This window comes from Anomalospiza imberbis, chromosome 12 (genome assembly GCF_031753505.1).
Source record: "Anomalospiza imberbis isolate Cuckoo-Finch-1a 21T00152 chromosome 12, ASM3175350v1, whole genome shotgun sequence".
Classification (NCBI taxonomy): Eukaryota; Metazoa; Chordata; class Aves; order Passeriformes; family Viduidae; genus Anomalospiza; species Anomalospiza imberbis.
Genome location: NC_089692.1, coordinates 16,959,778 through 16,984,594, shown reverse-complemented (window position 1 = coordinate 16,984,594; position 24,817 = coordinate 16,959,778).

The following is a 24,817-nucleotide window of genomic DNA, read 5'->3' as shown; positions in this document are numbered from 1 at the left end:
GAGAATTGTTTACCTGGATTGGATTCTGGTGAGGATTGTTTGAGCCTGATGGCCAATCCAACCCACCTGTGGCTGGACTCTCAAGTGAGGGTCACGAGCTGTGAGTGAGTTAGGTATGGAAGCTAGAACAGGTAGGTCTGTAGTTTCAGTATCTCCTTTAAAGAGTATATTAATGTATTGTAGCATAGTTATAATAAAGAAATCATTCAGCTTCTGAGCTGGAGTCAGACATCAGCATTTCTTCCCACCGGGTTCACCTACATTTACAATACAGTAACGAAGCTTAGAGAGTGCTTTTAAACCAACCTGCAGCCTGTGCAGATCCATCTCCCCTAAAGCCTTCCCTCTGCCTCAGACAAGTGACTTGTGTTCAGATCCAGCTCATCTAGCACCAGGGCCACCACTCCCCTGTTAGGCCTTGATGATATTTTTTTGTCTTTGAATTCTCCGGCTGTGAGCTTGGCCAGAGCTACTCCTGCTGCTCGGCAGGGTCCCTCGGGGTGGAGGCTGCGATCCAATTACCCAGGCTTTGCCTCCATACAGCCCGTAAGTGGCTGCTTGAACGGATGATTCATCTTAAATCATTCTTCCTGCCAGCTTTTTTGCTCTACACCACACTCTTGTTTGTTTAAACCAATACAGTCACATATAAAACCCTGACAACACATGCTCAACGTGCAGGTAATAAAGAGGGCATCCTCTCAACAGCTTGTCCTCTTCACGATCCTTATGTTTGTGTATTGCTGTTTCCACTGAAACCCTGCAGGCTGGGATTTTGCTTGTGGAGAGGCTGAACATTCCTGTAAATCCCGCCCTAAACTGTGCATTTGGCATAATCGTGTGGTCTTAAAAGATGGTAAAAGCCAATAGATGGGATGCAATATCCCATTAGTTAATCGTGCATGCTCCACTGAGCTGGATTTGTGTTCCATGCAGGTTGTACACAGTGCTGTAGATATTGTGGCCCAATTTTTCCCTGGTTCTAGCATTTTAACTCTGCTGGATCCCATAGGTAGAAGTGGGTGATGAAGATGAGGCAGTGCCCAGGTGTGTGACCCCTGCAGCAGCCACCCTGCTGAAAGCAGTTTGACCCAGCAGTGCCACACATGGAATTGGAGCCTGCTAAAAGCTCCAAGCAAAACTGCTTTTTGCATTTGTGAAAAACAAATGCCCAGCATGAAGCAAAATTCCTTCAGAAACACCGATGCAGGTTTACACCCAGGAGACTACAGTGAAAAAGTGCTGCATTGATTTAGAGGACCTGGAAATAAAGGAGATTGGGGGGTTTGGGTTGGTTTGTGGGATTTTTCTCCCTTCTGGAGCACTTTAAGCATCGGTACTGATTCATCAGTGTGACCCAGAGTGTGGCACGTTTCAGGGTCCAGGTCTCTGACACATCTTCCACTGGGAAGATATAGATAAGAGAGCCCAAAAAGTTCAGCACTGGCTTTCACATACAACATTTGTGAGTTCCAGCAGTGTTTCACAGGAAGCTGTGTGTTGTCCCCTGCACAATCTGACCTGCACAGTCGGTGCTGTGGGGCTCTCACAAGGTGAGCACCAGGAGCAGCCTGAGATTTTCCTATGTGTTAATGTTATGAGCCATAATATCCTGAAAGTCTTTCTCTCAAATATATCTTGGTATATATTCCCAAGTGGTTTTTTTTTGTTTTTTGGGGTTTTTTTGGGGTTTTTTTGTTTTTTTGGTTTTTTTTTGTTGTTTTGTGTTTTTTTTGTTTGTTTGTTTGTTTTTTTTTTACCTTGGAGAGAACCCAGGGCTCACTCTTTTAGGCTATAAATTCTTCAGCACAAGGATTTTTGTTTTCCTTTATGTTCCCAACGCACCTCGTGCCACTGCACTGCTCAGTCCAAGCCACGTAATATATTACCATATGAAAACATCATTTACATTCAGCCAAGGCTCTTTTTATCCTCCCTCAGAAGGCTCAGACCTCTGAGAGGCATTTGGGGTAAATCACACCACACTCACAAGGCCACCGGCTCTAACCTGGCCCAAACCCAGCGCTCTGCCCCAGGACACCCCACCCACCTACACTCCCAGATCCCTCAAAACACAAAGGGGACACAGAGCTGCCCCTTATCTGAGCAAGAGTTTAGCTGGGGCATGTGGCCCCAGGTGAAAAATCAAGGCAACACCACACAGAACATCCAGCGAGGGAAAAAAAACACTCTGGAAATTTCTAAGTACTGTTGATCTTGTGAATTCCTTTAGCCTGCATAATAACAAGGATCATTAAAATGAAAACACTCTGCCATTACAGCCAGGAAAGGAATCTATACCACTTATATGATAATACTATGGAGCTACATAGAGGTTCATGAAATATGGATGTGCTTATATGCACCATAGTCTAACTTACATTTGTAATGCTAAGTAAATTATCTCCCTGCAAAACACAAACCCATGCAAAAACATTCCAGTGGGGAAGGCTTGGTTTGATTTATCTCAGGTTAGCACTCTGTTTTCTTATTATTGTGGCATTTTATTGTGCTTGTTATGCAGAAATTCTGGCATTGAGCCTTCTCATACTTATATTGATGGACAGGAGGTCACTGAGGTTCAGCTCTGGGTCATTTTCTGCATCTCCCTTTTCCTGACATCTATCTGTACTGTTAGCTTCCTGTTTAAATCTTGGACTCTCCACTTTAGAAACTGCAACTAAATTACACACACTGCATTTTCTATATGTGAGCATGCCTCACACACACGGATTATGTGGGATTATTATTATTTGATAATTATATATTTGCAGTTTAAACACCTGCTCATAGCCATCAACAGCCATTTATACAACACAGTGTCCAAATATGAAGGAAATTATCTTCTGTGGCAGTGAATCTACAAACTAAGGCTACACACAAGTTTGGTTTTGTACACTTTAGGCTTCACCTTCCAGCATGGGAAGGTTTGCATGGGTGGCATAAACATTTATGTGTTCATAAATGCACTAAATGAAATAAGGACGTGATCACAAAGAGAGAATAAAAAAATACATCCTGAACTCAATATACCCTGAATCTTAGAGCAAAGATTAAGAGACTCTGGATTTATCATTTTCAGTTTATGTGGCTGAATTATGGCTTCAGGTTGCAACTGGTGTTATGCTGTAAGTAATATTTTTTGGATGCTAAAGAGAGAACTGGATAGATCCTGCAGTGATGGTGGACTTGGCCCAAGCCATGACAAGCAGTGCCACTGGCATTCCTGGCCCTTGGCTCTCTTCCCTCAGCAGCAGGGGCTGCAGCCCTGGGATGAATTTGCAATGCAGCCCCTGTTTAGTGCCAATGTTTGACACAAAACTGGGCTTGTCCACCTGAACGTCCCAAGTATGGGGTATTGCACAGACTGGACATTCAGCCTTGTGGGGAATTGGGGAATTTTTGAGGAATTAAACTTCAAGATTAAACAGTTTTCAAGATACTTCTCCCACCAAGGTCTCTCTGTAGCACAGCTGGCACTCATTGTGCTGCCCCATGAATTTGGGGATGCTTTAAAAAGCTAAAGTGAAGCTTTTTGTTCTTCCATTTGTCCAGGGATTTTGGGGCAAGGGGAGTCTGTAATGGATGGACCCCATGGGATGCTCAGCCTTGCATTTTCTAATGCTTTCCATTGCCAAGAGATGACACATTAAGCTTTCAAATGCCATGTCTCCTTTTCAGTGTGGAGATTTTTTGGGGTTTTGTTGCAGGACTAACCCCAAACCTCCTGTGGCTCCCCAGGACCCTTTGGCCAAGCCCTGCCCTAGCAGAGGGAGGCTGTAATTGCACAGACAAGAGCCAACAACGACAAATCAAAGATAAATCCTGCTCCTGCAGTTTGATACATTTATAAACACTTTTTTTTTCCTTGCAGCCTTTAGGACAAGTGTCTAAGAGACTATTTTTCCTCGAGTTTAGATTTTGAAGTCTGTTTCTCCCCAGGAAGTTGAATGGATGATCAGGAGTTTGATATTATCTGCCCCTTGCTGTGGAAAATGTCAGAGGCATGCCATGACAAATGCCACTGCTCTCCTCTTTCAGAGGCAGGAGCATCAGCTGCCAGTCACACACAAACTGCTGGTGTATATTACCAGGCAAGTAAAGCTGGCTTTTACCCAAATCCACATTTGTGGAATAAAAAAATGCCTGTGCATTCCTTTGTGGCAGAAATGAAAACCAAGATCAATGACTGACTCTTTTTAAGTCTTATGTGCAAGGTAAAACTACTCTTTCACTCTGTGATAATGTCAAGTGCAGAAGAATATACACCCAGCGAGGTCATGGTCAGTTCAGGAGAAATATGTTTAAGAATAAATTGCCTGCCTTTTCTCTCTGTGTGGGGGTAGGGAGTGCCTTTTTGGTAATGAAAACTGTATTAAATGGATGATTGACACATCTGGATGAAATATCATGAAAATTAACAATTATGGGAATTTTTCTCTATTTATTTTTAATCGATGTGATATTTCCATTCTTAGCTTCCTGGCTGTTCCAGGGTTTTGGTGAAGGCAATCTGCTCCTTGCTGGCTTGACATTGATTTAAATGTTGTCAGCTGCATTTTGCAGCACAGCCCCATAGTTTTCCTAGTATTTACAGCAGAGTGAGGGTGAGGTATGCATGGAACCACAGCGGATAAACTGGAAACCAGGAGGCACAGTGCTCCGGAGGGAAGGAGGCGGACTGCCCGGCTCAGACATCAGCCAGGAGCTGAGTGCAGCTGCCCACAGGTTTTGAATACTGGTTTCTTATCAGGAATAGCAAGAAGCCACCCTGAAGGTGCCAACTGGGTGAGAACCAGGTCTTTCAGAATTTTCACCACAGCAAAGAGCTGATGGAGAAGCAGGAGGTGCAGCTCCCTGCTCCGCTGCCAGGGTCAGGTCTAGTCTTTGCCCCCTGTAGCAGAGACAATCACATCAATCCTCCTCTGGCACCATTTTGTTTCACTTCATCTGTTCCCAGAGTCAACTGAGAAAGTCAGATGTTAATTTAGAAAAGAAAAAAAAATCAAAACTTGGACCATCCACAGCTGAGGATGTCCTCAGGAAGGGTTTTCCTGCTTGATGGATGATGTTGCATCCATCCAAAATCTAAATTTCTAAATTTGCTGTCCATGTGAGCCAGCACTGCTTCTTGTAAAAATTTCTACACAATATTGTGTGATAAGTATTCCAACTTCTTTTTCCTTTATAAACAAACTTTTATTTTATGTATCCCTGTATTTAATTTAGACTTTTAAGTAATTTTCCAAAATCACCATTGATAAGATCTCCCTTCTTTGTCCTGGAAGAGAGCACAACATTCCAGTTTGGGGGTCCTAGTGCTGCTGTGAAATGTGTAACAGGTGACGGCTGAAATGGGCACTTTCCTTTCTCTGTGTAGTTCTGTTCTTCCAGCCTTGGGCACCCAAGGCTGGGATTTGGATCCCTCAGGGAGGAGATTTGCCAAACCACTGTTGCCTTGATTGTTTCTGTATTGAAATTAATTTATGAAACTGGGCATTAGAGGAAAGGCAGTGCTTATAACCCATCTACATTTTATAACAGGCCAGCTCCACAGTCCTACGTGGGGAAGAAGTGTGGAGGAAGCTGGTGGTGCACATGATTGCAGGGAATCTGTACTGGCTGAAGGACAAACTGTGGTGTATCAGTCTGGAGAGAAATAATAATTAGGGGTACTTTGGGGATTGGTGTTAAACCTTGTTTTATTTAATGAAATGAATGATGGCGTAAACACCAGATAAATGCAACGTTTTCTAAACTGTGAAGTTGTTGTATCAATTTGAAAAAAAGACATAAATGAAGAAAAATAAAAAGGGAAGGAAGAAGCTTCTTGGTTTAACATTGTGGTAAAACTCAAATTGTTGTAATGTGCAGTCAAAACAACTGGAAAAGAAGAAATCTAGGAGGTAGGAAATCGGTTGGGGGAGGAAAAGGGATATAGGATGCAGCAATTACTTCAGGCAACTGCAGAAAGCAAAATGAGAATAATGTGGGTATGCAGAGCAGGAGCACAGGGGAGGCACCCTGGGTTAGTGCTCTGTGTGTGTGTCATGGGGAGATGTCTCTTTAATGCCACAGAGCAGGGCACCTCTGAAATATTGAGGACATTTTGTCCTGAAGGCTGGAATTTTCACAAATGCTCCATGCTTGCCAAAACCTGCTTCCAGTGAGGATCCCAGGAGCTTTGCCATTGATTTCAATGGCAGCAGATTTGGGCCGTTGCTGAGACCTCTCTAAAATTGACCCTTGGAACACAATAGAGGCTGACAAGTTAATTTGGCCTCAGAGGTAGGCAGCCAGGATGATTAGAGCGATTCATTTAAAAGACAATATTAAAATAATTGAGTGCATGTTGGCTGCACGGATGTTGGGCAAGATAATGGCCTTAGCACCGGTTATCTGTGGGCAGCACCCAAAACTGAGGTGCTGAATGTGGATCAGGAATGCCCAAAGGGCCAACATCTGGAGTGAAAAACCACTATGAGAAAGAAAGGTTGAAATGCAAAGTCCTCTGCCAGGATGAAGGGCAGCCAAGGACTATTCATCAAAAAGAAGTGCTAGGTTTTAAAAGACAGTGATCAGAGCACATGAAATTAGAGTGTAGCACTAAGGGGACTCTTTCTCTCCTGGTTTCAGTTATTCCATAGCAATTAATTGGATAGATATTTGTGAACAGAAGTTAGAATGCATTTTGGTTGACAGTAAACATTTCTCATCCCAGACACAAAGCAATAATTTTAGTTTTCCTTCCATCTTTTGGAGTGTTTGCACTTCTCTAAGTCCTTCCTGTTATCCTCTTGTGACAGAGCTTTAAGAGGACATTAGAGGCTCAGTTTCTTTTATGAAGTGGTGACATTTGGGGACAGGAATGTGCAAAGACACTCCCAAGCCTGCAAAGAGCACTGGGTTTGTATAGCCCTGTTACTGTTCACGGATGGAGCATATTGGACGGATCTCTCTCTCTGACAGATTTCCTCTAAAGACATAATACCCTTCATGGAAAATAGCTAGGTGTGATTTGTCAGTACAGCAGGAAACATTGTTTAGAAATATCTGAATGCAGGTGTTTAATTTAGCTTTCATCTGGGGTCCACTAATGGACACGTTGTTAAATAGAGCATTTTACATCTCACTGCAAACCACCCTGTGCTGTTGGGAACTTTTCAGGGCTGATTGTCACTAATGCCCACCAGCATGAATGGGCTCTGGAGAAAATTGTGTTTTTCCTGACATGAGATGAGGGGTGTAAAACTGTGTCAGGAAGTGCTTCCATCAAACTCTTAATGCAGAAATGGTTTGAGGACAGTAGAGAGTAAATTCTGGGGTTCACTGAGAAACAAGCCAGGGTGGAACAAACTAAAACATCAAAAACTGTTTAATCCAAATCAATGGGGATTTCAGACATTTTGTTCCTCAGATATCTACTTTTGGTTTATTATAGATCCTTATTTGATATTACCTATTTCATATCCTCACCCCAACCCAAATATAGTGAAATTTGCAAAGCAAAAGAGGTCATTGTGCTACTACAAATGAAAAAATCACTACTGCATTTCTTAGCCTTAATCTATGATCTCATCTACAATATTTTATTCATAAATGCATATCTGCAAATCTAAAGTTAGTATCCACATAAAGTATTATAATAAACACCTATACAGAAATATTGGAGGATAAAGAGGTGAAATAAATCTTTCCACTGCTATTCTGAATTAAAAAAAAAAAAGTTCAATCAACTCTTATAATTCAATATCTTGGCAGTGAGATGAGCAACAGATTTAAAGGGCTTGATGCATTTCAGTGGAGATGCAGGAAGTTTAGGTATGAGGAAGGAGGCTTCTGACTATGAGTCAGTATTGTCATCCTTGAGTACTCAGAGATTTTGATTTAACACTAAAGAAAATATTTGCTACTTCTTTTAATAAAGAATAAAAAGAAGTAGACAATGTTATTTGACTAATAGGTTTTGTCACTTCAGGGTTGCATTTCACTCTACCTCTCACTTTCCTGTGGTATTAACCAAATGCCAATATCCTTCCCTCATTCTGAAGGAATTGTTCTCAATATTGGACAGCAAAGAAGAAAACAGCTGAAAATTTGTCAGCTATGTGCTCTTGCCAGACAGCTGATAAAATTGAAGACTGATAGGGAAATGTGAAAATTCCAACTAGGAAAAAATGCTTGACAAATCCTGAAAGACAGCAAAGGGGCAGAGCATGGACCATGGATATAATTGTCACAGGGACTGTTTGTGCTGCTGGGAAGGGATTGATGTGCTCCAAGTGGAATCCTTGTTACTCTAGTCCACAGGAGACTGGAGCTGTGGTGACAATGCTATGCCTTGGACTCAAAGGTGAATGACATGTGCATGATGATTTTACAGGCATTTTGTGTTACCACTATAGCGAGAACTTCTTATTTATCTACAAATTGGTGTCTAAATACCAAAACATATTTTGGTCCTCTTCAGTATTTGATGAGTGTATAACACTGACTTGTATGTTTAAAAATTATGCCTTATCAGACAACCCAAGCATTTGGAAACTAGTTAAAACTAATATTTTAAAATTAATATCGCTTTAAACAGTTTTCTCTGACCTACTAAAAATCATGCAAGATTGCAGTCATAAAATCCTAAGTGAGCAAGATTAAGCTGTACTCCCACGACCCCAAGACTTCATAGAAAAGTTTCAGCTCTGGCAAGGCTCAAACTAAAGTCCCAAAAGCTGAGCAAAGCAGTTGGGCAATACTAGTTATAGGTAGCAATTATTCAATTTTGGTTAGACCAGCAGCTCCTTTAAAATGTGATCCCAAGGAAATTTGGGAGCAGTGGCAAGATTGGGATCAGAGCCTCCATTTGCCATGCGCCAGGATGACCCCAAGTTAGAAGATAACATTAGTCCAGGGTCAACTCAAGGTAATAATACCCATGTGGGGACCAAATATGGAATTTTATTCATGAAATTGCACATACCTTGTATATTTCTTGCATATTCCAATGTATTTCCCATGTATGTGCATATGTGTATAGAAAAAAACACATGAACAAGGATGGAATTCATACAAATAGTGAAACATTTTAAGAGCAATGAAACAGTTTAAATATTGCTCAAAAATATTTTTGAGAGATTCCATAGCTGATGAAGGAGGTGGTTTTCCCTTCCCCCTCACCTCTTTTCCAACAGAAAACTTTAGAATGCAATGCATTTATTCCAAAATCAAATTTGCAGCTCGCTGAACTTTTTTGTGTGTGTTCAGAATGCACCCACAGAATGAATTTATCAGAAATAATTAGTGTTTTTATAGCCAGTGCTGATTGCTGCAGCATCACATTCTGCTGCTGGTTTGTATAATTGCAAATCATTTCCTAGAGGTGTCACACAAAAGCAGAAGATGCCTTTTGGAGTAGTGTAGTGCCCATGGAATATAAGATTAACACTTGTATAGTACAAGAAGACATGTAAAGACTCTCTATCTTTTTTTTTTTTTCTTTCTAACCTTGTTGATGTCATGAATATCAATTTACATCTTTCTTTTTTTTGAGATAATTTAACACTCCATTTAGTCATCCTTGGTAATGCAAATCAGATCAATTCTGCTGCCAGACTACAAGGTGATCTGCATTGTATCCCTTGGAAATGAGAGATCCATTTTTCTTCGTTTATTTTTATTAAAAGAAAAATTCTCTTTTTTAAGCCTTTTGATAAACAATTGAGAATTCCAGGAATTTTAATTAGGGAGCAAAGTCGTAATCACCCAGAAGTATTACCCTTTCCTCCTCAGTTATTCTGTCTGCCTCCTCTCCCTCCTTCCCGCTCAGCCCATTTGCATAACGTGATTAAGAGAGCAGTAATAATTACAGCAGCCCATGAGGGATGTACAGCCTTGCATGCTCCTTGGAGGAGGCAGCAATTCTGCCCTGCACATTTTCCAGAGATGCGAAAGAGCCCGCAGGGTCCTGGCTGTGTCCCAGCTCCACATGCAAGGTCCTCAAGCTCCACGGAGCTAGGGTCACAGCAGGCCCTCTCCCACCCCCGTGGAGCTCCTGCCCTCCCAGATCATCCTGAGACCCCACAAAGGTGCTGATCTCCTCCAAGGCAGAGTGGTCCCCTCACTGTTTTGCCCTCCTGAACCTGTTAATACAAAGCCAGAAGATTCTGAACACTGCAAGTGATGTCTCGGGTTTTAGCTTTTCTATTTTTCACATTCTGTGCTGTTTTAGTGTGCAGTTCTTGGCTTCATATCAGGGGATGGTGAGCTCTCTGCACAGAGCAGGGAGACAAAACAATTCCTTCTCCAGCTGGGCACCAAGGACAAATGATCCCAATCTCAGGCCCAAGAGGACAAACAACGTGGGCTGGAGAGAGAAAAACAAGCAGGATGGGACTGCATGGGCTGGAGCTGGAATGGGACAATGAACTGCAATGTGCCAATGGAGCAGAGCTGATCACAGTGAGAGCCCCCGGGAGCGCTCGTGCATTTTGGGACCATTTGGGTTCATCTTGGGTGCAGCCCTGGCTGGGCTCTGGTGCTGCCCAAGGTGGATCCATTGAGGCCTCCTAATAAATCCCTGCTTTATTCTTTAATTCTGCCCAGCCTCTGTTCTAGGTCAGCCTGCACAAGGCATCGCAAGGGAAACAATTTTCCATATAGAAATCAGTGGGCAAAGATTTAAAAGCCTTGAAGAACATTTGTTTTTGTAATTTGGTTGCTTTTGTGCTTTTTGTTATCATAGCTTGAGTTGCAGATATTTTGTGTGCTCATGTGTACTCTGTTCATGCCTTAGCTTTGCCCTACCATTAAAGGCTACTGAGGCAAACATCATCCTAGAATGAGGAGATTCAATATGGAATTTTCATATTGTGTTACAAATCTGTTAACCAGGACCAGTTCACTCAATAACCACCACTGCTGAAAGCCTCTGAGGTCCTTTCAGCCTCACAGCATCTCCATGAAGGGGGATGTGTCCAAGCAGGGATTGTTAATCAAAGCACCAGACTAAACCACTCCTGCAGCAGGAGAGCAGCACGTGCTGATCAGTGCCTTCCCATCCTGCTGGATATACACCTGTTCATATTAAAGATGAAAATATACATTGTCTCTTTATTTTTGTTTTCATTACACAAATGCAAAAACAAGAGCTGAACATATGCTGTAAAAGAGGAAAGACCTCAAGGACTTGTACCTTTATGGCATAAATCAGATATAAATATATTCAGTGTTTCAGAAGGGAGAGAAAATCACATCTATGAGAAAGTGGGGGTTTTTTCTATTGTGTGTATCCAGCTAAAAAAAAAAAAAAAAAAAAAAAAAAAAAAAAAGAACCTCAAAACCATTTGACAGTGTCTTCAAGCCAAATACAGGTAATGTTGGGGTTTTTTTTTCTTCTGCAAAGGATTATCTGTTTTGGTTGTTCTGGGATGGGTTTGCAGCCAGCTACAGATAAGGCCTGACACATATGGTATCTGATAGCATTGATATTTCTGCCTGGCACACAAAGCCTGTTGTTGCAAAGTGGAAAGGTGCTGCAAACGCTCATGAAAACAAATACATAACACCCAGAAGGAAAGAAGAGCACGTCAGAGCTGAGTAACAGATAAAAAACCTTCCTCTGCTTCTGCAGGAAAGCCCAGAGGAGATGGGCTCCCGGGGGCCGTCCAAAAACTCTCACATCCTGCAGCTCTCAGGGCTCTTGAGCAACTCACCAGGGCTGGAGGGAGGAGGAGAAGGAGGAGGAAAGGGAGGCCAAAGATCTATTGCACAAAACATAATGGCTTCGTGGTTTCTTATGGTGAATACTGGGGGTTCTTTTGATGCAAATAAGTCAATGTTTTCTTTTTTTAATTTATTTTCTGCTAGTTTTTTTGTTAATTCTTCAGCAATTCACTGGTTGAGCATTATTTTGCATAAAGACAGGTCAGCTCAGACGGCTGAATGAAAGGCTTGCAATGGAAGCTGGCTTTCCAGGAGGATGAATATCCTTTGACCGCTGTGTGTCTCACTGAGGAGGTCATTGTGAAGAGCTGTACTTCCAATTATTTCCCTTTGAAGAGAGGGAGGGTTTATGGGGACAGACGTGGGAGCACAGATCTGCACAAGGAATGGAGTGTACAGAGAGAGGGGGCAGCTGCCTTCCCCTCCTCCTGCAATCAGTGTTGGCTGTGTGGAAAGGGAAACCCTTTCCGTGGCTTCACATGAAAATAGCATGTGCAAAGGTGTCCATGTAATTGATAATTTACAACTAACAAGAAATTTAAAATCTACTTGCACACTAAAATATTATTAAAGATCTCTCTCGGTCAATTTCTTGGGGGTTAATTTGGGGACATCTTTATGACAAATCTTCTGCAGAAAGCTTTTGCTTTTAAAATATAATGGCACTGGTGATTTCTGATTTCACTCAGGAGGAAATGCCTGAGAAATGTTCACTCTAGAGGAAAATGCACCAAAAATATTCTTTTAAAGTTCTTGTTTCCATGGTTTAAAAGCTGCAATTATTTTAAATTCTTAATGGTAGCTCAGTATCTATACTAGTGACTGCTCACTTCTGTTTGCCCTGTAAATTTATCCTATTAGTACACGTGCGAGTGTGTGCATTTAAGTATATTTAAAACACATATAGTATGGAAAAAAATATATATTTATCCATTAGAAGTTACTTGTTCTTCCATCTTTTCAAGTGTCTTGCTGCCAGCTGCCTCTATCAAAGGAAGTGAACAGCTGAAACATCACAGCACTCTAATTTTATGTCTGTTGGGCACTGCTGCTTTGCTGTATATTTTTTTAAAGTTTATTGTCCACTAGGGCTCTTTTAAAGGGAGGCTTGGCTACTGGGGACCTTAAAAGTGATGAAACTTAAATGCAAATCCATTCACCTTTTCTTCCATGCAGTAAATTCGACTACCTGCACTCTGAAATGCAGAAGATAATTGTTACAGTACCCAATTTTTTTTTAATCTAATGTTGACTCTTTTGGGCTAATTTACGTATATTTACTGTGCCCAAATGTGGTGCAAATCTCAGGACACAGAAATCACCGAAAGACAGTTGTTTGTTCCTGCTAGAGGAGGATTTAACATCCTTGGTCACTGCTGAGCCGGTAATATTGCTTTCATTTCATCTTTGCTAAAGGGCCTATTCCTGAATAACGGTGATGTCCCTGGATTTGAAAACCCAGCTATGGCAGAGGAGGTGCTGGTAGGAAAAAGTGAGGATGGGTATGAAATACTGAGGTGGAGAAAATATTTCTTCTTCAGATCAGCAGAGTAACAGATGTGTTTCTGCTCTGTCTTTTGACTCCTCATGACTCATGTCTACAGTTAGGAATCAACATTGCATCCTCAAGAAGAGATTGAGTCCTTGACACTCAGAAATTCCTGTAACAGCCTGTGCTAAGCTCTGAGCATGTGCTCAGCTCTTAGCTTGCCCTCACTGCTGCAGGGATGGCAGAAATAATCATCTGTGATGCTCAGTTTTGTTGGAAAAATCTTCCATCCATCTGAGGGATTTACATAATCAGTTCCTGGAGCCACATTTTCAGTTCCAACAACATTAGTTAGGAAAAACTTCATTAACAACAGAGCTTATCCATGCTCATGATGCTCGGTGGGACCATCCCCATCAAGGGTGGTCCATAGGCTCAGGCAAGATGAGCTGGGAGACAGCAACACCTGCTCAGCTCTTTTTAGGTGTGATTTGCAAACGGTTTTTCCTCTCTTGCATCACCTCAGTGTTGCTTTTAATAATGATCCTCATCACGAGCAACCTTTTTGCATGGTCATGGGGATGTGCTGAGGCAAGCAAAACACCGTATATCGACGTGAAGAGCTGTTCTTTTCATAACAGGGAGCTGAAAGTGGAGACTTGATGCTTCATAAAATTCTGACATCCTGGAAAGGGAGTCCTAGATCTGTTTTATGCACCGTAGTAAAGGTGATCATTGGAAATTGCTTGTTGAATAACTCCGCAGTCTGCTGTACATCATTTTTATTGATGATAAGGAAGATGTCATCACTATGGCTTGCTTTGGAGAGGAGGGTGGTGAGGCACTGGGTTGGTTGAAAATATGATATTCCATGTTAAAGACCTCTGTGCTTATTGTGGAAAGGAAATGTTCCCGCTGCTAGTCCCAGGTGTATTTTTAAGTTTAGTTTATCAACAAAGTTTATCAACATCTCCCAGTGCTGCACAGCCCAGTGGCACAGAACTCTGCAGCTTCCAGGAGGTCCTTTGCTCCTGTGCTAGGGATTCCTGGTTTTCAGTGCCTTTTGGTGGTAGCTTGTGTGAATTACTGACTTCTCTTCACAGTGCAGCCATGGGGATGGACCTGAGCAGGTCTTTAACCTTCAAGCTCAGAATCACACCCCAGCCTGCTAAATATGGTCAGGGTGGGTTTCATGGTGGCTGCAATGTGTAGAATGTTAGGGAAGAATTATTGGTTTTATGAGTGGAGCAGGATCTCTCTCCTCTGCTCTGTGTGCTGGATCATAAAGGGGTCACCTATCTCATGGGGGATTTACATGGGCAACTGTTCACTGTGCTACTGAGAGCAGAAAACCATGCCAGGGTATTATCAGAAGCAGTTTACAGATTAAATTGTAGAGCATGCACTGCTACAAGAGGAATTTTCAAATGGTCTCTCTCCTACATCAGCTTCTGTCCATTGAAATCTCAAAAAACAATTAAAAATTAATCATTGTTAAAGCAAATGCTTGCTTTCCCCTTCAGATGAGCCCTTAAACTTCTTTATAGAGCATTTTCTCCTGGAGTTTTCCACCTTCAGAAGTACTCTTTTAACCCTGTGAATAAGGGATGTGCATACATATCAGATTTGTCTTGTTTCTATAGATCTCTGGGGTTGCAACCTCAGTACCAAGAGCTGAACACAGCTGGTTTATGCTTGGGAAAGGAATTGTGAGGCAACATCATCTGCAGCTAGGAAAATAAGGACTTAATGACTCCACAGATCATCATTCTGTCTCATTATTTAGAACCTGGGCTCATGACTGCAGTTTCAGTGTATCCCACACAGTTTGTATTTTCTGTACCTTTAAATCCTGTATGTTTTCTCCCTTTAGATAGTATGCGATAGTGGCACCCCAGAGACTGGAGCCATTGAGAATCTCCTGGGGCAGCTGCCCCAACCTTCCTTCTAAGGCATTCAGCTGTTTTTCATCTCTTCCTTCAGGAACCTCTGGAAACAGGGCACACTTGAATCCTGAGAACTCACAGCATTTGCCATAGCTGCATTTCATTCCATAGCTAGCACTTTCCCAAGACATTTGCTTTCAGAGGCATTTTCCTCCTATGTGTAGTTTTGATGAATTTTCAGCTTTTCCCATCCATTACTGAATACAGGAATTAACCTTGAGTCTGAAGATTCATAGTCTGGTCATTACAACACCCACAGCTGAGAGATCAGTCTTGTGTGAGCAGGGGAATGCAGCTGTTTGCATCCCAAAACATGGCAGGCTCTTCCTGTACCTGCTGCCACTCCCTGCCAAAACAGATTGATTGACATGTGCCCTATATGCCTGCAGCTTCCAACAGGAGGAAACTATATATGGTAACTTTCATGAGATCTGAGTTTTCTCAGTGCTATCTGCTCTGGGGTCTGTCTGTCTGGCCACCGGTGCTCACCATGTCAGAAGAGAAGATGAAGGAAATTCAAAATTTTATAAATGGAATGCTTTGGGTTGGAAGGGACCTTAAAGCTTGCCTAGTCCAACCTGTTGCCATGGCTAGGACACTTTCCACAATCCCAGGTTGCAACAACCCCCATCCAGCCTGGCCTTGGACACTTCCAGGGACGGGGCAGCCACAGCTTCTCTGGGCAACCTGTGCCTCATCACCCTCCAGCTTGGGAAGAATTTCTTCCCATATCCAACCTAACCTTGCCCTCCTTCAGTTTGAAATGATTCCTAAAATCTGCAGAAGTATCAATTACCACTTAGGTGAGGCACCAAGGATTTCTTGAGACCCAGCCTTGAGAACTCCAGCTAGGCAGCAGCCTCCAAAAACAGGAGTCATTCCCCATGTTGGGAAGAGAGGATGTCCCATGCCAGCGTAGCAGGTGCCTCCTCTGAGCTGCTGACAGAGCTGCTCCCTCTGAAGGGCTGGGCAGAGCTGCCACAGAGGCTGCACGCTGCTGTCAGCAGCCATTAGAAACATTAAAAAGGTGAAAACTTATGGCAGCACTTAGCAAGTCCCAGGTTATTCACTCGGTGCGCGAGGAGACCTGCGTGTCACATTTTATATCGGTGCGGGCACCAGAAGCACATTTAATGTGCTGCGCAGAAAGCTCATTAAACACTCTGCATTTAATAAATGTGTGTGTGTGTGTGTGTGAGTATGGATGTTCAGCACTTGGCCATGCGAGGAGCAGCCTTTTTTTGCAAATGAGGCCACCTGTTCCTCCTTCCCTGATTTGACAGGTTTTAGTCTCTCTTCTCTGCGAGTGGGCGGACAGTTGGATTTGATTTACTGGATACTCTCCTCTGGTGCGATTGCAGCATAATTATATCGATAATCAGCTCCGTTAGTGGTCAAAATGTTCTCCAACACACACACACACTCAGATCCCAGATCGTACAATGCCTGGAAAACCTGTCGTGCTTTCTGTTTCACAAAGGTTTGGTTGCGTGATAAACATAGATTGATTTCTGAGGGCTCGTAGCTGTTACTCAATCGACCAAGGGTGTGTGGTAGACAATAAAATTTACAGTTACGCTTTGTAGGTATTTCATCAGGTGAGACTGGTCCTTGTTAGAGAAGTGTAAAAAATTGGAGAGTCGATTTTTTTTTTCACTTATTTTGATATGCAGGTTCACCTGGAAAATGGGAAAGAGACTAAAACTGTGGAAGGGGGGTTCATGCTACACAGGAAAAATATATACATTTTTCCACCAAAAAGATTGATCAAAATAATTTTGAAGAACGTGGAGTTTTTCACTCATCTGAAAGCAAAAAATTGTTCTATTTGTTTTTGCTATTTTTGAGCTTCAATAAAGTATAAAGGCAGATATAATTAGAAACATCCTTTCATTTTTAATAAGTGTCATTGGAAATACTTTTTAAGGGTCATGGCTTTTTTTAGATAGAGTTATTTTTCAGTTTTATTATTTTTAAACAGTTGCTAGATTGGATGCACACTCATGGATTACCAATTGAGCAAGTATTTTACCATGGGAAAAAGTTGTTCTGAGCACTTGGGCTGGCTTTGAAACACACACAGCACTTTGCCATCAATGTCCATGCAATGAGTGTCTTGTAAATTATACTTAGAGACAACCCAAGAGCTTAAATGCTTTGGAAATGAGGAGTCTGGAATGGGTGTGTGTTGGACTGGTTCAACCCTTAACCCAAGCCAAAAGCAGACACAGGAATGTGTCAGGATGGCAGCTGAGCAGCTGGAGAGGTGTGGAGTGGTACCACCCACTCTCAGTGGCACCAGGAGCTGGCATTTAGCAGGTTTTTTCTGCATTTCTATCCTCACCCCTTAAGCTGCTCCAGCAGAGTAGCCTGTGGGTGAGAATGAGGGTGAGTGGTGGTTTCCAGAGAAGCTTCTGGGCAGGGGTTGCCTGGCCTTGTCCCCACCAGAAGTGTCCCTTGTCATCCTGCAGGCAGGGCCAGACCTACCAGCTGTCAGCAGAGGAGCATTTCCTACCTTCTCCATGTGCTCAGATTTGGGATACACATTTGAACCTCCAGCAGTGCTTGTACAAAACTTTTCAGTTGAATTTGTTTTTTTTCCCTAAGCCAACAAAGCCGTTCCTGCTGAATGCTGAATACTCAAATCGAGACACCCCACTGCCCACACTGGGGCTGTTCTGGATAAACAGGCAGAGTCAGGACTGTAGGACTGGTGCCTTCCAGCATGCATGAAAGCAAACTGACCCTCTCCAACTTGTGCATGCAGTGTAACTTCATCAGCACTGATGGTTTCTCAGTGGAGAATGCTATTTCTCTATCCCACTGCTCCTAAACCTCCTTGCTTGGTTTTAAGACAACCAAGTGTGCAGATGCCCAAGGTTACCCCACTCTCAGTGTGACTCACACCAGTCTGCAAGACCGTGACAGAAAAGTGGTTGGGTCTTTTTTGACACCAAAAAAGAAGGGAAATCACTAAACCTTAATTAATTGTTGTAGCAAAGACGCCCTCTGTCTTCAGCTCCACAGTTCTCTCCTTGAGGAAATGCCAGGCAGCAGGGGAGGGACTGTTTTTCTCACCAAGAAATTCTTCATGAGGTTCCTTGGCTCACACTCACAGCCTGGCAGACCTGGAGCCAAGGCAAGCTACAATTACCTTGGTTTTGGGGGAGCTGAAATGAATGACCAGATGTAAAAATGAGCAGAAGGAAACAAGACTGGACAATGTCACTGGGTTTAGTGGCTGGCCAAAGCCAGGCTAGCAGAAGATGTTCCAGAGAAAGTTGTGGCTTTGCCCGGTCCTGTGGCAAGGTGTGGTGAATCAGTCCTCAGCAAATTCCTTGTGCAGTGCCTTAGATTTGAAAATATTTAATACAGAAAGGAAATCCTGGCTGGCTGGGGTTTATACTGTCTTTCTACCCTGCTCCTTCCTGCTTCCCAGATCCCAGAACACCTCTCTGGGTGAGGAGATGGCAGCGATGACTGTGGCACCTCTGGGGCTTGCGGCATCACATCACCACCCAGAACATTTCCAGTAAATAAGGCAGGACTAAGGTGGCTTGCCAAAGTGGAAAATTTAATTTTATTGTTGACTACACTGAAACCTGGATGTTATAGAGCTCGAGTTTTGCCTCTGTGTTCTTCCTCTTGAAGGTAATTGTATGTTGTGCATCACAGTCTACCTGCAAACACCTCCAACAATAACAAACCTGAGACCTGCAAAATTAAAGTCCTTCCTGGTACCATCCTGTATGGGATCACACAATGGGTAGGACAGAGGAATAATTCATCAGAGCACTGGGAAAAGCTAATTTCTTTATATACATGCTGGAGGGAAAAGGTAGAAAGGAAACTTGGCAGGGAGGAATATCTAATATCTTGCTGCAAGTGATCTTAAAGATCACACGTCTTTAATAATATAAAAACCCATTTCGTATCGATTTTCTGGCAGTTGTGTATTCTTAAATAGGCCAAGCAAAATTATAATATTTGTTTTGCTTTGTGAGCAGAAAAGTTAAATCATTTCAGCTCAAATAAAAAAAAATAAAAGGCAAAAAACCCAGAAGAATTATTCCCTCAGCCACAAGAATGAAAATTTCTCAAGATCTTAAAAACATCTTTAAATAAAATGCATTTAGAAAGACAGTAGTTCAAATAAGCTCAACCCTTTTTAAATATAAAAAGCTAGAAACTATTTGCAAATTCTTCTGATTTAATGTCACCATTTTAGAGGTGGGGGGACCAAAACTCACTAAAGTCTAGTTATGAGTCAGGTCTTCAATTAGTGTTTTGTTGTCCTAAAAATAATGGAAAACTCTAGAAAGGCTGGAGACTCTTCAGTGTCTGCATGCATGTGTTTATGTGAATATTTAATAGGGGTAGGTCTTTAAAATTCATTTTTGAGTAGAAATTTAACCAGACCTTTGGCTTCTTCATGCTGTGAAAAAGGAAGGTGTTAACATTTTGCTGGTGAAATGTGTGCATGCAATGAAGAACACAGCCTTTAAAATCCCTTGGGAATCTTGTTTGATAGTTTTCTCCCTGGTAATGTTTGTGTTGCTCTTGTGTGGCTTTCTTATTGTTGCTTCCTTACTTTGTGATTTTATCTATTCACTAAACAAATTGTTTTATCTATTTTATGAATGTGAGCCAGAGAATTTATTTATTAAGATAATTGGTCCAGAGAAAGAAAGATCAGGAGATTTCCCCCTCTACAAGAAAATTGAACTTTAGTTAAGTGAAAATATGGAAGGGAACAAGCTTCTTTCTGTTTTTCCTTCTGTGTGAAGTGGAGGAGGGCACCAACTCTTTCCCTTTCCAGCCTTGCTGCTGTGTCACTCTTCCTTTGAAAATCCAGCTGCTGCACTGCAGGGTCCTCCTCTGGGAGGGAGTGGCTGCAGTGGGTGAATGGGGATGGTTAAACTACAAGAGAAGATCAGATCCATGGTCCACCCTGCTCCATTCGATCACAGCAGCAATAAATTAATGGCCCAAAGTGTTTGCTTCACTTCTCATAAGGAAGGATAACTGCAGCTCATCCATCTCCAGCTACCGAGGTTCATCCATCACTGGTGGCTTCTGAAAATTGGATATGACCAATTGTACCCAAGTTTCAGGTGGTGAGGCCTTGGAGAGCTGCCATTTTTAAAAAAAGGGCAGATCCTTTCAGGTTTTTCTAGGCTGTCGTACTTGAAATTCTATTTCTGCATCTGAGACTGCTTGGCATTGATATCCACTAGACATAGTCCAGCCCGAGATGAGAACTCCAGACAAAACCTACTTGTAGCTCCTACACTTGCATTCTATCTCTTAAGTACAGCTGGAATCACCTTTCACAGCAACCTTCCCCTTCTCCTTCCTGTAGATACTGCAGCTGTTATCATCCTCTCTGAGAATGATCTGACTCACGTGCAGGACCAGGTGAAGTGTAGTATCCCAGCCTAGCAGAACCAGTGAAAAAGAAAAAAAAAAAGAGCTGCAGAACTGAAATGTTTTCCCGTCCCTTGTTTTAGACTGTCCTGGTGTCACTGTTGTGTTATATGTGAAGAGAACTGAAAGAACAGACCGTGGGAAACTTTTCCTTGGTAGCGTTCCTCCAGCAGCAAACCAAATGCCAAAAGCAATATCCATGCTCTGAGCTTAATATTAAAGAGGAGGCTATTTTTAGAAGTTTTACCCAGAAAGCACAAACTTTTAGCAGCACAGTGGAGCACCAGTGAGCTGACTGTGTGCTTTGGAAAGCCCTTCTCATGGTGAGTGCAGACAAACGTGTCCCTGCTGAACTTCTGTGCTCAGCCAAAGCCTCTGCAGCTGGAGCCAGGCAGCAGTGAGCAGCCCCTTTCTGCTCACAGACCCTGCATGGTGCTAAAGAAACTGTGGACTTTCTGAAGAAAACATATGGGGATGTTCTCCTGTCTGGTGATCATGCTAATTTTTCCAATTACATTGTTTTTTTGACTCGGTGCTTGCCAGCAGTCCCCCAGCAGCGGTGCCAGGCACTGGCACGAGGCTGCTCCAGGGGCTGTGACACAGAGGGTGACAAGATGCTTCTCTCAGCACAGCCCAGATGGAGCAACTTGAGTTTTTCCCAGCAAACCAGAGCAGCAGTGCAGGGAAAACCCAGGCCACAGCACCTCCGTGTGTGCTCAGCTCTGGTTGTATTCAGAAAAGGTATAAAAGGTACAAACCATCAATTGGGGTTCTGCAGCTGGCATGCAGACGGGGCAGGAAAGTTGAGATTTTGGGCAAAGCAATAGCAAGGAGGAGGTAGCAAAGCCAGGAATGTGGATCCTGCAATGACCAACAGCAAAATGGTGAAAACTAGAGAAAAAAGGAGAAAAACTAGAAACATCCAGGGGTGTGTTTGACCACACAGGATCCACTTCACCCCACCTTGGCATTTGGTCAAGTAGGAGTCAATCCCTCTGCTCCTCTGGTGAAAACCACCCTGGCATTTAGCAGATGTTGGGTCCAAGAACTCTCTACTGAGTATTACTACTGACTATTTCAAAATTTAAGTTTATCTTCAGATCAGTATTTATGGAGCCAGCACAGACCTAGCAATCTTCCCTAGCAAGAAATAGATTGTAATTAAAAAAAAAAATCTTTACTGATAAATTAAACCAGATTTCAAAATGGTTTTGGCAAAAGATAGATGAGGAATTTTGTACATTGCTGTTAAGTTTGTTAGAAGGTGTGATTTTTTTTCTTTCTTTATTTTCACATTCCTATGTGTCAGATCTGGGCTAGCAAAATTCAAATATAGACCAAGTTTATAATGCAAGTTGTATTTTACCATTACTCCTCAGGCTGGGAGTATGGCACATATAAGAGCATTTCACTTATATGAGTAGCAGATGAAATAAAACATCCATTTCCTTTTCATGCACAGAAATAGTAATAGTGGCTGGAGAAAGGAGATGACAATTTATTTTGAACACCAGTCATTGCAGGATGGTTATAGCAGAGTTAGGGTTGGTCTATGGCTGTGCTGCAGCCAGCAGGTTTCAGAGAGGTAATTTTGCCTGTCTGGTTGCCTAGGGATTGTCTGCAGGTTTTTTGAAATGTATCTGTATCAAAAAATGGTCTTGGAAGAGTTTCTGGGATAGATCCTCAAGCCTGTAATACCTTCCCTCCCACCCAGTAGTGCTCCTGTCTGGAGCACTTACAGCAAACTGAGTTTTCCCATTTGCTAACTGGGGCCAGCTCTGTGTTAAATTGTTCATCCTGACTGTCCATGAGGTTTCTCCTCTTTGTTTTCACAGGTTCTGATTCAGCAAGACATTAGCATATATATGAATTCAGCTGTGTGACTATTTCCACTGAAATATAATAATAGTAACTATAACAATGATAATAATTATAATAATGAGACGATGATGGGTGATGGTGATGATGATGGTGATGGTGATAGTAATAATAATAATAATAATAATCTTTCAGCCCTAAAAGTGAAGCTTATGCTGCATTGTCCCATCCAGTCCTTGCCTGAATGCTGGTGTCTGAGGCATATAGCAAAAGGCTTTACTGGAGCCAAAAGCCCAATCTGAACTGTTCACCACTCTAAATGATCCAGGTGTTGAGTTTCTCGTTTAGCCTTGAGTCAAGCAAAGCTCTCCCTGAGCTCTGCAGAAGCAGTATCAAATCTTCAGGCTCTTGCTCATAAGTATATTCCTTTTCTTTCCTCACCATCTCAGCACATTCACCATCCACCCCCTGCTGACTATCCCTGCCCACATCACTCTGCTGCTCCTCAGTAGCTTTAAGCCACTTCTTCAGACTGAGGGGGAAAAGAGAGAGAAAAAGGAAAGGAGACAAGGCAGAGAGATCTATCACATCAACTTTGAGAGCCCTGGAACGTTTTGCCTCTGGTTTGTGATGTTTCCTTGTGTTGAAGGTGCTTTGGGCAGGGCCTCTGGTCTCCCTCCCTGGTCCATCCACCAGGCACGCTCACAGCAAGGAGCTGTGCAAATTCCAGATGTGCATTCCGCCCCCAGGGGGACTTCCAAGGATTTTTGGGTTGTTCCTACACAAACTGTAGCTTTAACCCCTAGCAAAGGGGCTCTTGCAAATAGAGAGAGGATTCAGAGCAATCCAGCTTTAAACAGCAGCGCTGGTAAAGCAGCTGCTCCACACACCCAACACAAGCTCTAAAAATGCATCAAATAGGTAAAAAAATACACTTCAGTGACTCCATGCCATTGTCTGAGGAAGGCAAGAGAGAATTAAAAATCACTAAAAAGCAAAACCCAAATCAACTTAGAAAGATATAAACTGACCAAGATGGAAAGGAGACAGAAGAGAGGGTGAAGGGAGACTTTGTTCAAATGTATCAGGAGCCTGACCAGCAGGCGAGGTCCCTAGGCTGCCACAGAGATGTGGGTGACCTTGGCCAAGCCTCTCTGCTTTTGCTGGGCTTATGTTTTATCTGAACTGTCTTAGGCATTCAGGCTGCAAACTCTTCCCAGCTGGGACTGTCACTGCAGATTCACACGGTGCCAAGCAGGAAAGGTCCTGAGTGATTCTGCATTTCTGGGCACTGGGTAGAAAATAGCTGAAAAGGTCTGGGGTTAATGCGTGAAGATCAGGCATTACAGTGGATGTGAAAAGAGAATACAGCCTGCACTGAATTTTTCTCTCCAGAAATCCTATTTATTTCTTTTTTACACCTGCAAGGAGTCCTAACCACAGCTGAAAACCAGGCACTTCTGTGCAAAAATGAAACAGCTATTTTTGAAGCACACAGTAGTTTTGGACAGGATATGAAGAATATTACATCTGATTGAAAGTAGAGCAGCAGCAGAGGTGGGCAGGATATAATTACCCAAACTGTGGTTTGGCCAGGACAGCAGTAATATCCAGCATGAAATGCCATGAGGTTGTCAATTCCTTTCAGTGTCCAGCACAAGCATCTCACAGGGCCTCCAGAGATGGCACCCTCCCCCAGCACGGATCATTCTCCGTCCAAGGACAAGTGTAATCAGCTCAATTGCTCAGCACTGCTTTCTGTTTTGCTTAATAGCTTCCTTTTCCCAAGCTGTATAAAGCCAAACCCATTTGCTTGCAAAAGCTGCCCAAAACACTGTGGCTGCAGGGAGGGAGCCAGGACATCCTTAAAACCATGGAACATGTGTGGGGTTTGAATCCACCCTTGTTCCACGGGGTGGAAACAGGCTCCCTGGGTGGAATAGGCAGGAGAGTGGTAGTGATGTGCATTAAATAATTTTAAAAAGTGCCTCACAGACAGTGCCCAGGTTTGCCTCTGTGCTGGGATAGAGGAACTCATCAGCTGTTTGGGGCTTAGTTAGGGGATTTTGCTTTAGTCAAAGAACCAGTCCTGAAGCCATGAACTGTAATAGGAGCAGGATGAGTGAAGGAAATCATCAAGGGGAAGAAGGAAAAAAAAAAAAAAAAAAAAAGGGGAAGGTAGCAGATCTCAGGTTTTCACACTCCTTTTATCATGCAGAGCCTGTAAGGGTAACCCACAGAAGGGCCAAAGCCCTTCTCATCTCTTCCTGGGTCTCAGGGTGGTTGCTCCTTTTTTTCTCCCTCAGAGAATAGAAAGATTCCTGCAGTAAGAAATTATTCCTTGAACTTTGTAGGCTGGTTTTGATACGTGAGCCTTTAGACTGCTCATTCTTGCTGATTTCTACTTCTGGCAGTACTATTC